Below are 14,466 nucleotides of genomic sequence, written 5' to 3'. Positions count from 1 at the left end.
TTAAGATGGGCAGTGGCACTTGTGCTACTTTTGGACATATGCTGTCTGCTCCACACACCAGAATTGATCAACACATGGTGTTGTACACAAAGCATGGTTTGTGGGAAGTGAGGTATCACTTGTCCTGAGGGAAGAATGGGGAGCAAGAGGAATAGCATACAAGGTAGAGAAGTCTTGAAGCAGGAGCTGACCAATGGCCACAGCAGCGACTACAAAAGAGAGATATCGTAAGTGGCAGCCATGGGACAACCTGCAGTACCTCAGTTCAGCCAGTGCAGCAAGTCTAATGCAAGTTCTCCCAGCCAAGAGGGACCCAGCATCCCAAAGGACAGTAATCAAGGGAAAGAATACAGAGGGAGTAGTCAAGTTGAAATAAAAGGGGATTTTGCTGCATGACACATTAGAAGGAGGACAGCCACCTCAGAATGATGTATGGGTGGATTTATTTCTGAATTTTCAAGCCATTTTAGGTGTGTCGTGGCTCACTGCCTGCCCCTCATTCCATTTTTTTTTCCCAGAGAAAGAAGAGGAAATGCAAGCAACTATTGTCTGCAAGGCATCTAATGTAATTGTGGCCCCAGTGAATCTCAGCCAGAATCTCTAGATAAATTTCCGAAGTCTTAAGACCTGGCAACACAAGAATATTACATCAGGATGTTTTATAGATGCTCAGTGGCCCCTAAAAGCATGCAGAAGTGTGGTTTTGTTTGGCTTAGGTGGCTGGGAGTTTATACGAAGGCTGGGAGCTCAGTTTAAATGCTAATTGACTCAGAAACAAGATTGAGTAAAATAAAAGAATCAACTAGCATCAGCTAAGCTAGATCAGTTTAGAAATGAGGTCTTTTGTTAATCAAACAGAGTTTGTACTGGGGTAGGCCAGGCCTCACTCCAAAAGCAGCATCAGATTAAACCTCCTGCTAGAAAAACACTCATTAAAAAGCAGTTTTCATTGAAAAAGATCCCACATGTCGCTAGCAGTCATTGTTAGGTAGTGAAACAGTGACAGATATTTTTGAAGACTATTATGGAGAAATAAATATTTATTTAGCTGTCTAAAGTAATTAATCCCTGCTGTTTGCTTTTTATGTAAGCACATACAAGGCAAGACTGTCTTTGTACTTGAATTTTAGGAGACAAGTCTGCATAGAGGCTCCCAGGGTTTTTGAAGGCAATAACAAATTCATTCCTAATACTTTCTGTGCGACTCAAGAATACCAGCCACTGAGCAATAATAGACTTTTCCTATCCTCATTCACTTGCAACAGAAAGGAGATATGAAGGGGAAAGAACAGAGAGGAGAAAGGTGAGAAACTAGAGACTGCAAGGGATGTGGAAGGCTGCAAGAAGCTGACACACTGCTGGCATGGGACATGCTGAAGGAAATCACTTTCACAGAGTATCAGCTTGAGAATCAGAAGAAAAAAAAAGAAAAAAGAATGAAAGGGGATTAAGCTGTAAAAGCACAAGAAAAAGAATCAATAACCATCTTGGATGTATTTTCTGGGAATCTGGCAAGGATAGCACAAAGATGTTACTTAGTGAATATGTTGGCATCCCTCCCATTTACAACTTAGACAGCCAGAGTGCAATTAGCACATTTGGTGAAACAATAATTAAACAATACCAAACAGGCAGTCCATAGACTGGTTAAAGCATATGTCAAAAATAGAGATATAGACCCTAGCTCAGTTCTCCTGTGAGAGCCTCTCTGCCCTAAGAAGCATTTGAATGAGGTACGCACGCAGTGTAGCATATGAGCTACAGATGATAACTACATATGAGCTTGATAACATGCAGATTGTTTTTGCTTTTTAAATTTTAGCAGGTAAATGTCATTGCTACATGTTTAAAATCAGAAGCAATTTTTAAAAAAGTAGTTCAAGTGCTAAGTTTCATATTTCTTTTTCCCCAGAAGTATTTTATTCCAGAGTAAAATGACAGATGCAATTAGATAATGTTGAGCAGATTACAGTTTGAGAATGTTATGCTGTGTTACATATTCACGAGTGAACAATAGCAAGAAACGAAGAAAAAAAAAAAAAAAAGAAGAGACAGTTATCTTCTCTTAGTTCCTATTTTAAAAGTTGGACTAAGATATGTGTCTTTTCTAGGTAGGCAAATATTATGGGTCTCTATGAATTCAGTTGTGGTATGGTATTTTTCTTTCTTATCTCTTGTCAGTTGTATGATAAATCTTTTCTGACAATTTAGCTTTAAAAATTATTCTGACATAAGTGGAAAAAAATATTGAAAATGACCAAGATCTGGATTCATAGCAACATGACAGTTCATGTTGCTCAGAATTATGAGCTTGTTTTCCATTGAAACCAAACAGCATTTGTAAACCTACACATTTTGTTGACCTATGCCTCAACTCACCTACTAAACCATGAAGTCGTAAGTCTGTGGACAAGGTACTCATCAATGAAAATACAGTGTGGGTTAGGAAATATTATTCATCAAACCAAGGCCTCCTGGAGATTCCATTTCCCATAATATTTAAGCAGCACAAAAGCTGGTCTTTATGTCTGGTATACATTTCATCTAACTTGTGTGCTTAAAAGTTAGTTATCTAATGGATGCAACTTCACAGGATGCTTTGTTTTGCCCACGTTAGACCACCTGGTAAGATGACATGTTGTATTTGGAGGAGAAAAACACCATTTAATTTGTCTCCACTGACTATAAAAAGAAAAACTTTTTCAATCTGAGTAGATTCACTTTGAGATACATAAGTAAGATGTGATAAGTCTAATTCTGTGGGAAGAACACAGAGAAAGCACATAATGCCTTCTCTCCTCATTTTGTACCCACACAAGAAACAGGCACAATCAGACTCCTTGTTTGAAAATCATTTTAATCAGAAGTGTGATTTTACTTGATTTTATCCGCAGAAGGCTACATGATCATACAACGATAAAGTTTCTTCCCCATCTTTTGTTAAGGAAAGCATGGACTATCCCCAAGGTCAAATTTTGCTGGTTTCCAATATGATTAAGCAAAAAAAGGAATGCTTTACATTCACCATTTCCAGGAAATTTATGTATTTTCCTTCTCAAAGTATCCACTGTGCCATCACATTGTGACAGAACTGTCTTGGCAATCTGAGAGGGAGACTTTGCATTGATGGCACTCGAGGGCAGAGTCAAGGATAAGTTTCTCTTGGAAGAATTCAAATCGAATCAGTCACAACTCTGGATGGTATCTTTGCTGCATAACTTTGTTTACTTTTATCAGGGCAGGTGAACCACTCTGCTCTGGGCCAGGCCAGGTAGCACAGGGAGGGAATTTCTCCCCCCTTGTTCCATGTGGCCACCATGGAGAGAGAACAGGAAAGAGAAGAAGACTGACCAAGGGGAAGGGTTTATTGCATTCAGTGAGTGGATTCTGACCAGATTCTGTTGGAAAAAAATATCCTTCAGCAATGCCTCCCTCTCAGGAAGCAACTGGCTATCTGGTGATATGGGAGGATAGTAGACAAATAGTGATTCATTGTGAAGTGCTTTGACAGAAGTGGAATACCTGTAATTTCTACCAAAATATGATACTCATTTGCACTATTCTACCTCAACAAGGTCTCTGTTGTGGATGACGTTTTCATAGACTGACAGCCAAGTGCTGATATGTGCCCACATCCCTGCCCCACAAGTTCTGTCTATGTATATATACTCTACCAGTGCTCATTCTCTGTTCTTTTCTATCATTTGCCCTTGAAAGATGAGTATTCATAACCTTACCATGCCATTGCCCCTTTTGCCACATTTTGCCAAGCTCCCTTTGCTTTTATCTCTGCCCTCTGGCAGCTTAGCTCTTCACATCAAGTTCCCCAGGCTCCGAGTCCAACCTTAGACAGATGGCAGAAATCTACTCCTTACTTCTCAGCATGGGCTACAGCCTGGGTTATCACAGAGCACTGGCCTGCTTGCAAGAGCTGAAGAAAGGGCTATATCCCAATATTTCATATTAGTTAGGATATCTTGTTGCCCCTATGACTGATACAAATGATAGATGTTTTAAACATTTCATTATGGAGAAATTCTCTGGTTATATATTAGGCCCTGCAAGGCAGCAGAATCCAAGGTCTGCAGCCCTACTAACAATGCACAACTGTAAGCAAGGGCATTGAAATTCTCTTGCCCAGGAAACAAATGGAAGGGGCTTCACTAATTAAATATGGTATACCTTCTTTGCACAGATCTAAAGCAAATCTCTTTACCTAAGCACTCAAAAACCAAGCCTCTGAGTCATTGGCCAAGCACATGAATACATTTCAACATTTTCCCTTTCTCTAGGTTCACTGTTTCACTGCTTGAATAACATGCATTATAAGCAGCCAGTTCCCCTCACTTGCTGACATCCCATTTTCTTTTGCCTGTAAACCCATGTTATTTTCATCAGCTGACCAATCAGTCACACTGCCACCTGATGCGACATAACAGCCACTCCAACCTGTCGCATTCTCTGGAGTCAATGAATGTTGCTTTCAGGTTAGTAAACAGATGTTATCAATGCCTCATAACAGGCAGAGAGTGTGCAATCCATCTCATTTAGAAGAAAGAAGGATTTAAATAGATTTTTCAGAAATTGTAAGGAATACTGTGAATATGCTCAATATTGAATTCTCTTCAGTGTGGGAACTGAGTAGTTTGAAATGTCTGAAGAAAAATTACCTGCTATAGTTACAGTGGATTTTATTCCTTATTTAACAGAATTTGACTTTAAAATGACAACCAAGAAGAATTTCATCTTCATCCACAGATTTTAAATAATCACTTTATAAGCTCCATTGCACTTGGCATCTGTAGTCTTCAAGGAAAAAATTCCAGTTCTGTTTCGGTCTTTATGACAGACCTGTGAAAAATCTCTTTTTCCTTTTTAAATTTTGGTGTCCCCATCTGCAAAATGCCTACTACATTCATTCTTTATTGTTTATTTTCATCCTTTAATTAATTTGATCAAAATCCTCTAAATAAGTAAAATTTATTTGGAATAGCACAGCCTTTATTTTGATCTCTTTCAGCAGGCAATACTTGAAAATGGTATAGAAGGTTTCATTTAATAACAAAAGACAAAAATTCTAAAAGGGAGAGACAGGAGGAACCTACTGGAAGACTGGAGCAATAATAAAAGATGACTGCAACCCAAAGTTGCATTACTTAGAGATTATTACTGATATTGCAAGAACTACCATATGCTTTGCAAGCTGTGACAGTCACCCTCAAAGTCACATGGATGAAATGATCAACTGTTTTTTGCATTCAAAGTGATAGGAACTAACTTGATCCCAGTGAGAAAAGCTATCGTGTACCAGTCAGCAGAGGAGCATCATAAGACTCAATTACTGCAGGGGGCAGGTCACCTGCTTTGGTGTAGTCTGCACCCTCATCCGAAGGTCTGCATGCAGTAAGTGTAACATTTCTGTATTAACGTATTAAAGGAGGAGCCAAGTGAGTGCAGTTGTTGTTTCATTATTTCATGCAGTCATGCTTCTGTATATCGTGTCACACACTCAACACCATTAATGCCAGTGCTGGACTGTCATGCTCTCAGCACAGAAATGATGACCCTGGTCAGAGTAGCAGATAGGACTAGAGTAAATTGTGCAGGCTTTCCCAGTGACATTTAGGTTAGAGATTCAATGCTTGTACAAAAGTATTGTATTCTTGTTGCCTGATAAAATTTCTGTGCTGCATCCTTTGCAACCTGTATAATTTTAGGGACTGGGTGGCAGGACTTTTTCCAAGATGGGATATTTAATAGCATCACAGTGATCCTTCCTCTGCAATGGCACTTCAGGAGGCACTAGAGTGCATCAAGCCTCAGCACACCTGACTGCACCCTCACCAGACCTTGAAGCATGGATCGAAGGGTATGCTTCAGAAATCTCCTACTGACCTCATTTTGGATTCAGACCTGACAGGATTTTAATCCCCCTACAATCATGATGACTGTGTACTCAGCAGAAGTAATACCCACTCATTATAGGTAGACATTCAGCTTCACAGACCATAACAGCATCGATCCTTTCACTTCATGTGTAGAAAGTCTGTGCTGGAGAATCTCTGCATGGATGGTAAAACCTTATGCTTACCATCACTCCCAGGGAATCATGAGACAAATACTATTTGCTGTGAGATTCTAATTTTTTTTGCCTTTGTCCAGCATCTTGGCTCTAAAAGGAGGAATTATTTTGGGATGGACTTGGGGAGAGGAGATAAAAAGTGGAGATGTGCAGAACTCTATAGTATGACCCCAGAATTATTGCACATGTAGCATGTATGGAGTTGTTGGATTGGGTCCAGAGGAGGGCCACAAAGATGGGCTAGAGCACCTGCCTTATAAGGATAGGCAGAGTGAGCTGCGGCTCTTTTGCCTGGAGAATGCTCCAAGGAGACCTTATAGCAACCTTCCAGTACATGAAGGGAACATACAGGAAAGCTGGGGAGGGACTTTTTACAAGGGCAAGTAGCAAAAGGACAAGGGAAAATGGCTTTAAACCAGAAAAGGGTAGATGTAGACTACATATTAGGAAGAAATTATTTTCTGTGAGGGTAGAGAAATGCTGGAACAGGTTACCCAGCGAGGTTGTAGATGCCCCCTGCCTGGAAGCATTCAAGGCCAGACTGGATGGGCCTTTGCAAGTTGGAACTAGATGACCTTAAAGGTCCCTTCCAACCCAAACCATTCTATGATTCTATGAAACTTGCTGCTGACAGCAGATGAAGTGTTGGGCTTCAATCATTCCTCATTCACTAGACCTTGTCATAGGTAAACGTGGGAGAAGCTCAGATAGACTCCGCATTCTGTCTTCATCTCAAAGCTCAGAACCTCGGGTAACAGGATACTTCTTCACTAAACATGATTTCACACTTGCAAGAGGAATGGGCTGGCTACCTTCAAAACAACATATCATATCTATTTCAGGAACGTAAAGTGAGGGAGACTCTATTTAACAGTGCGACACATACAGGTGTGTCTTCTATTTACTCCTTTTTTTTTTTTCTTTCATTTTATTTACTCCTACATGATGTCATTGAAAATAACAAGAGATTAACAAACCATTTCACTTTTCACTGTTGCTTATTAATCATTAAATAAGAGAGCTGGCACTTCATGTATATAGACCTACTTATCAACTGGAGCCTTAAATGGGATTACATCAATACTGTAGAAGTAGAGAAATACTTCTTTAATTCCCCTCACTTTAGTCAGGGAAAGCAGCATTGATAGTTTTGTCCTGTTTCTCTTAGGTTTTCCTACACATTTCCTATGCACCAACGCTGTTTTGCAGCACAGGAAAGGAGTAGCATCTGAAGTATTTCCACTTAAGCTTTCTTCTTTTTATTAAATCACAAAAACTTTCACTGATTATAGAGGGTTTTTTTCTAAGTGTTTTGTTTACTCTTAAATGTAATGTGAATCTAGGGGCAAAGAGAACCTGACAGAGTCCCTTTAGATCACCTACATTTTCAAAAAAGCAAGTAGAGAACAGAGACAAAAAGTAGGCCAACATTTTTCTTAAGGTATAACTGTTCTTTTTTATCGAGTTTGATCCAGTGTGAAAGTTTTCATTTTAATGTGACCTGCAAAGCAAAAATGAAAGCAAGGTATGCACAAACTTCTGCACCAAAGATCTCCAAGCGGTGGAATGCAAGAAAATCCAGTATGGAAACCACTATAATATTTTAGTGCATGGGCTTCTGAAGGAGATTCCCAGCATAAAACCCCCCAGGTCATTGCAGAGAGCCCAGATTTCATCATATATTAAGTCCAGATTGACTGTCTTCAGTTGAAATGAGAATTTGTGGAGTCACTAACTGAATTCAATGTCCACAGTGTTATATGCTGGGATTTCTTCAGTGAATTATGCACAAAAGAAAATTCCATCAAGGAAAAGAGATTCAAGGTTCTTTAAAAATCATCTGTTCTGAATGACTTTTCTGTTTAGTCTAATGTGTGACCTGGAGAACCATGGGAGATCATGGGCTGTATGTTAAAGGTCTGTAAGGGACAAGTTAGTAAAACAAGATGACTGCCATTCAGTATCCAAAGTCTGCATCTTGACCAGAAAATGTATAAGGGTTTTTCAGGAGAAAAAAAAAAAGGTAATAAAAGCTCTGGCCCAATATTCCTGATGGAATATTGGCAGCAGTCAACAGCACTGAAGCTGGAGCAGAGATTTTTATCAGTATCAGTGTAGAACAACTTCTTCAGTTCCTGGGGAAATATATATATTATATATATATATACATATATATATATGTATATATATATATAAAACAGAGTTGATAGCAGATGCTTTAAGTAACAGAAGATAAATGTGTAGATATTGACAGGTACTGACTGTTCCAAAGAAGGTAATGGAACTGGTAAAAAGCTAAAAAAAAAGAATCTACTCATGTATGTTTTTGAGGCAATGTTTCACAACATTTGAGGCAATACCAGCAAAGTTAGGTAATGCAGATTTAGCTATTTGATTGTTGAATAGGTAAATGAACTCTGTTATGCCTTCCAGGGCTTAAGAGGGGAACACAGTCACATGTAATGTAGAGTAGGGGACTAACATGTCCTTGGGAGCATTAAAGGAAGGGTTTATATGAAGAGCAATCCCTCCCTTTCCCCATTGAAACTTGGCTCTCCCATCCTCCATCCCAAAATCATAAATGTGTAATGCTACCTCCACTGAGCATGCTTGTAGTATTCCCCCTCTTGTGTCATTTGCTGACACTTACTCAAAACAGGGACCTTGACAAAACAGAGTACATTGAGAGAAAAAACAGTAGTGTCATTGTGATGCTAATAAAGGATGCTATAGTTAGGAGCTATGCGTGCACCTCTTTTGATTTATCCATCATACCTCGGTATATTTCTCATTTGTAGAAAGGAATAAATGGCCTTTCTTTTTTCAAATTATCTTGATAATGCCAAAAAAGAAGAATGAGATACATGTTCAAATGTTTCAGGCTATCTACAGTTAAAAGAAAGCTGAATTAAACTAAGAAAAAGTGCAGGTTTCTTTGTTTCTCTCTGTCCTTGAATCATTCTTTTAAAACACCATCTCATTATAGTCAAAGGTCCTAATTTCAAGAACGTCGGACTCCATGGGGGTTTCATCTTCTTTTTGCTATTCACTTCATGAATGGTCTGGACCTTCTTTTTGATCAGTCAGGGACTTTTGGGAATGAACCATAAGATAAAGGTGGAAATATATTTTCTTCCTGCGCTCTAGTTAGAGTCAAAGCTGTCATAGCATATAAGAGGCAATTCTCGGAACAAACTGCCTCCATATCCATAGGGAATACACGTATGTGATTAACCCAACTGGCCACTGGGTGTGACCATTGCACCACACAAAAGCATCTGAGACTTTTTCAAAGATAAGTCTGGAAATACAGGAGATTAAAAAAAAAAAAAAAATCAACAACAACAACAAGAACAAACCCACAACCTTTTGAGGTATGAATTGACTACTGTAATTCCAAACAACTTTCTGTGCAGTGTTCATGTTTTCTGCATGATGTGGAACTCCTCTCAAAAACAGTGCATAAATAATTTAAAATCTTAGTGTTAAAAAAAAAAAAAGGTGAAAAATCACATTATCAGGGTCCCTTTTCCCTTCTCCAAAGGACAAGTAAGTCTCTTAAAACTGCAGGTGTTTGTTTCTCTGTTTGTTGAAGCCACATTAATGGAGTAAGCACATTCATAGGCAGAATGGCTTAACTGGGCAATATCCTAATACTAGCTCCTAGCTAACTATCTTGCAGTCCCATCTATTAAAAGAAGAGTAAAAATAAAGTATATAACAAATTATTTCAGGACACACTGATAAGTGTTTTTCTTCTGATCTGTTTTATCGTTTGCTTTTTTTTTTTTTTTTTAATTATGGGAAAAGGACTTTGTCCAGAGTTACCCAGCCAGATTTGTTTAGCTCATTATTTAGCTCATTGTTTAGGCATTATTTATCTCATATCACCACACTTCTAAATGCTTCCCAATTTTAGGGTTTTTTTTTTATAACACTTCAAACAGTAAGAAGTTCCCAAGTTTATCTTTTAAATCACATTTATTCCCTTGTATTATCAGTACAGTTACATACATACACACCAATTTGCAAGATCTGTTTTCCTGACCATTCAGGTTGCATAGCGAAATGTTTGCATATTCCCTTGAGTCAGGCTGAAGTTCAGTAGTATCAGACCCTGATCAAAGAGTCAGTGGTAGAATAATGCCACCTTGATCTCCAAAAAACCTGTCAGTCCTGAGATTGCTCAAACTTACATCGGTTACAACTAAATTCAACAGGCGATAACTGATTAAAAAAATCACCAAAAGCATCCCTGTACTTCTTTCATCTTTGGGTTCATACCCAGTGCCCTGGTCAGTGGGCATCAGCCACTTGGATATTACATGATCAGTTTTTCCAAAATATGAGTTTTCCTATGCAAGAGAGATCTGAACGTATACCTGTGGAAAATTTAATTGCATTCAAAGCAAGGGTCTGAATTCAGACCTGTCTTTCAAATGGAACAGAAGTGCATGGCATATCACTACCTTCTAGAGATGTCTGAAAATCTGTGTGTGTTGTTTATAAAGGGAGAGATATCTAGCAAAGGAAGATAGCTACAATTTCAAGAGTTTTCTCCATATATTTATTTCTGATTATTTGAAGGTATACTACAGTAAAAAATAAAGCACAACCAAAATATGTATCAAAATATATAAAAAATATAATAATAATTAATAATAATAACAAAATGTCTCAGTATTTAAAAGCTCATGCTGGAAACATACTATATTTCTCAGACTCACTGTATTTTCACAACAAATGGGACATCTGGTATCTTCCTGAATTTGTGATGTGCTGCCAATGCTTTAACAAGGGGCATTTGGCAAACACCACTTTTCCTATACGTTTGTGATAAACCTTACACTGCATTTCTGTAAGTTAAAGGCTATGGAAACCGTTCATTTGTTTCTCCATTTAAACAAAAATGTTTTCTCATAACCCCAGGGGAGGAAGGAGCAATTCCACTTGACAAATAAACAGAGTATTTGTGCTAAAAAGCCACGCTTCCTACCCAAAAGCAAAATTCACTGTCTATATAGCTAACATAGTGCACAGTGCAACCCAGGTGCAATCTGAATGTAAAAAAAAAAAGTGGTCTTCGGAAAATTCTCATCCTTAGTGAAATGCATTGCATTTGAAAAGGAGAGAAAGCATTCTCTTCTGGTGTCTTTATGATTTCCAGGGAAAACTTTATAGGACAGTAAGATTTAGTGTAAGTCAGAAGGGAGAGCAAACAACCTTAGAAGTACAGAAAACACCTTCCCACCCTACAGTTTGCCTGCAAAGGGTTTCTGACAGCCTCACAGCTGTTTCCTGGAGCACCTTCTTACTGAAGAGCTTGCATTTGTACCCATGGGTGTGCACCAAATATATCCCAGACTTTTCTTCATCGTGGAAAACAAGCCACGGCAGCTCCCTTTGTCAACCTGTAACGCTTCATGTACAGGGCTGTCTCAGGGTGGAGAACAGCTGCTTTATCTCTGGCAGCACTGCACCTACACAAGGGCATCCCCGTGGGGGCAGGCAGCTGCCTAGCAGCAGGTATCTGTCTGCACTGATTGCAGCTTCACAACAGAGGGATACAGCAAATGGGAAATACCCACCTTCATGTATCTGTCTGGCAGAAGAATCTAGAACCTAGAGTGGCTCCTTAGGCACATTCTGTTCTCCGGTGACTTTGCCATCCTTCCCCTGACCATGCCATGCCTAGGTTCTTTAGGAGTAGGGTGCAAAAGGCTATTCTCCTCATCCAGGGGCTAGTTTAGCAGTTTTCAAAGAAATTACATGCTCGAATCTTGCTAAAGTTTGTACCTTTTGCATATGACTACTCATTTGATAGCTTATAATAAAAATTGTACAATTGGATTTTAACTGAAAGTAAGAGGATGTGTGTCTCACCACCAGCCCTCAGGAGGTGTTCAGAATCTTGATTTCCTTCACCTGTAAGTTTCAATCATTTCGGCTAACTCATACAATATGAGGGTCAAGAGCTTGGAAAACAGATGCAAAAAGTTGTGCTCGGTGTATTTTCTCCACTTGGAGTTTCCATGGTACAGTAAGTAACAGGCATTTGGTAGAATTAATGTGTTAGTGATAAAGCAATAGCCCAGATACACAAAGATACTATAGCTGCACCTATCAGGCACAAAATCAGGCTGTATACAAAAATATCCTCTACCAGACAACTATTTTTGTGAATTGTGCAGTATGTCTGGTGCACAAGCCATTCTATTAGTGCATGAGCCATTTGACTACCTTTGATAAAGTTACTAAATATATGCCCAGAAAGAAAAGAAACAGAAAAAGGAAAAAGTGAATGAGAAAAAAATAAAACACTGCACACATGCTGGCCTTCCCTTCTTTTGTATCTGTCCCAGCTTGAATTGAGTCATTTTATTCCCTTCCAGCAGGATCTGATGGTTTTGAATGTTTTAAAGGTGAGGGATGTAAGAGAGAACAATAATTCCAAAACAAATCTTACAAAGAATTTTGCACCTCTGAACAATTACTCCTAATAAAGATTGAATTCCTGCTAGGTGGAAGCTATTTGTTACATGGCCTAAATCTTGGGAGATAAACTTTCATGTCACTAGTCTTGAATCCTTGGGAGACATGTTTCAAATACAGAAGTTTCATATTTCATGATGGAAATTTTTAAATATTCCCAGCTGCACTGCTCTGTCAGGCCCTTGGAGCAAGAATCTGTAACTCCAGGCAGGAGTAATGGCTATGGAAAATTCCACACCTCAGTTCTACTTCTTATTAGTATCTGTTTTTACCCATGAATTAACATTTCAATGCTTGAGAAGATATTGTCTCATTCATAAGAGCTTGGAGATGCTTAAGCAAGTGCAGATATGTTAGCTGTGCGGCTGGATAAGAGCACAAACCATTATAGTTAATTTCTGTACAGAAAGGGAATGAGTTACCAAATGTGAGTCTAAATAGCACATAAAAATCTTTCAGCCCTTTGCTATTAGAAAGAAAAAGAGAGACAAACAATAGGCTAATGAATTCACAGATCTGGAGTCAAATTTTCTACTAGTAGAACTCCCATACAATTCTTTAAAGTTCTGTCATTAGAGAATTTCACATTGATGGAAAAGTTTTGTTCAACAGACAGAATTTATTCCTATTTCAGTCATTTGCAAGTACATAACTGCAATCAGTTGGAGTGGGATCAAGTCCAAGTGTAAGTGGAGGGAAACAAAATTCTGCTATTATTCTCTATAATCATGGCTGGATATTTCAGTTCCTGGTTTTCTTGATGTCATGGGAGGTGGGATAGTGGGAGCTTGATGGGAAATGTTCGTTGGATTTTCATCAGTCAGAAGGGGAAAGAGCATGTCTTGCTGCGGTTGTGTCCCAGCATCCAGCAAGTTGAATGTTACAGCATTTTAGGAGAACTGTCTCTTGTGAAACACTGCAGAGCACTTCGGGGAAAACAGCAAGTGAATTATATTTGCAGTTGAGTTCCCTTATTCTTTGTTGCCTTCATTTGTTTTGAAAGGAAGAAGCAGAGCATTCATCAATATCTGAGGACTGCTAACAGTCCTCACATTCCCACTTGACAAAGCATTTAGACATTCAATTGCTCCAGTTTTGCAACTGCTGCTATTGTCAGCTGGCTGATTAGCTGTTTGGTTTTCTTTTAATACACATTTCATCCCATAAGTACCACTGCATGGTATAATTTCAAAGATTTGTGTTCCTTTAAAGCATTGTTATAATCTAGTTTTTTTTCTGTTCATTTGTTATATTTTTGTAAATTTGCTTTGCCTATATTTCATGTCTCTGAGCCTCTTCTGTTACCTGTCTCAGATGGGATGACAAGAAATGAAGTACAGCTGAAAATATGCCACTGATGTGTACAATGGTTTTACATTTTCGGTGTTACTCTAATGTTTTATCTGTATTTTCAGCTATCAAATCACACTTAGCAGATGTTTCACTGGGCTGTCTACAATGATTCCCTGCTCTTTTTTCTGTGTGATGATTGTGAATTAAGCACTGTCTGGGAGCATTTGAGTGTGCACTATCTGGTATTTATCAACTCTGAAATTCAGCTGTTTCTCTTCTCATTATCTGCGTATTTGTAAGGTTTAATACAAACAGACATTAATGTTTGCAGCATCTCTCAATTTGATCACCTCACCGTTGTTTCATGTCAATTGTTTCAATCATGTTTCTGAAAAATGAAAAAGGCTTGGTATTTTTGTATGTAATTGCTCTTTTTGTTCTTTTATCCTTTAGGTTTTTGGTTGTTGTTTTTTTTTCTTTCCTCTTTACCTTCCATTCACCTTTGCTCTTTTATGCTAAAAAATGCTTTACCAAATATTTCATAGCTCTCCTGGAGAAGACCCAATTAAAAGAAGACTTAGGATCTCAGAATGGGTAAC

Source organism: Tympanuchus pallidicinctus, unplaced genomic scaffold (assembly GCF_026119805.1).
Source record: "Tympanuchus pallidicinctus isolate F22 unplaced genomic scaffold, pur_lepc_1.0 scaffold1, whole genome shotgun sequence".
Lineage (NCBI taxonomy): Eukaryota > Metazoa > Chordata > Aves > Galliformes > Phasianidae > Tympanuchus > Tympanuchus pallidicinctus.
The sequence above is the reverse complement of the archived record's forward strand: the minus strand, read 5'-3'. Positions refer to the sequence as shown.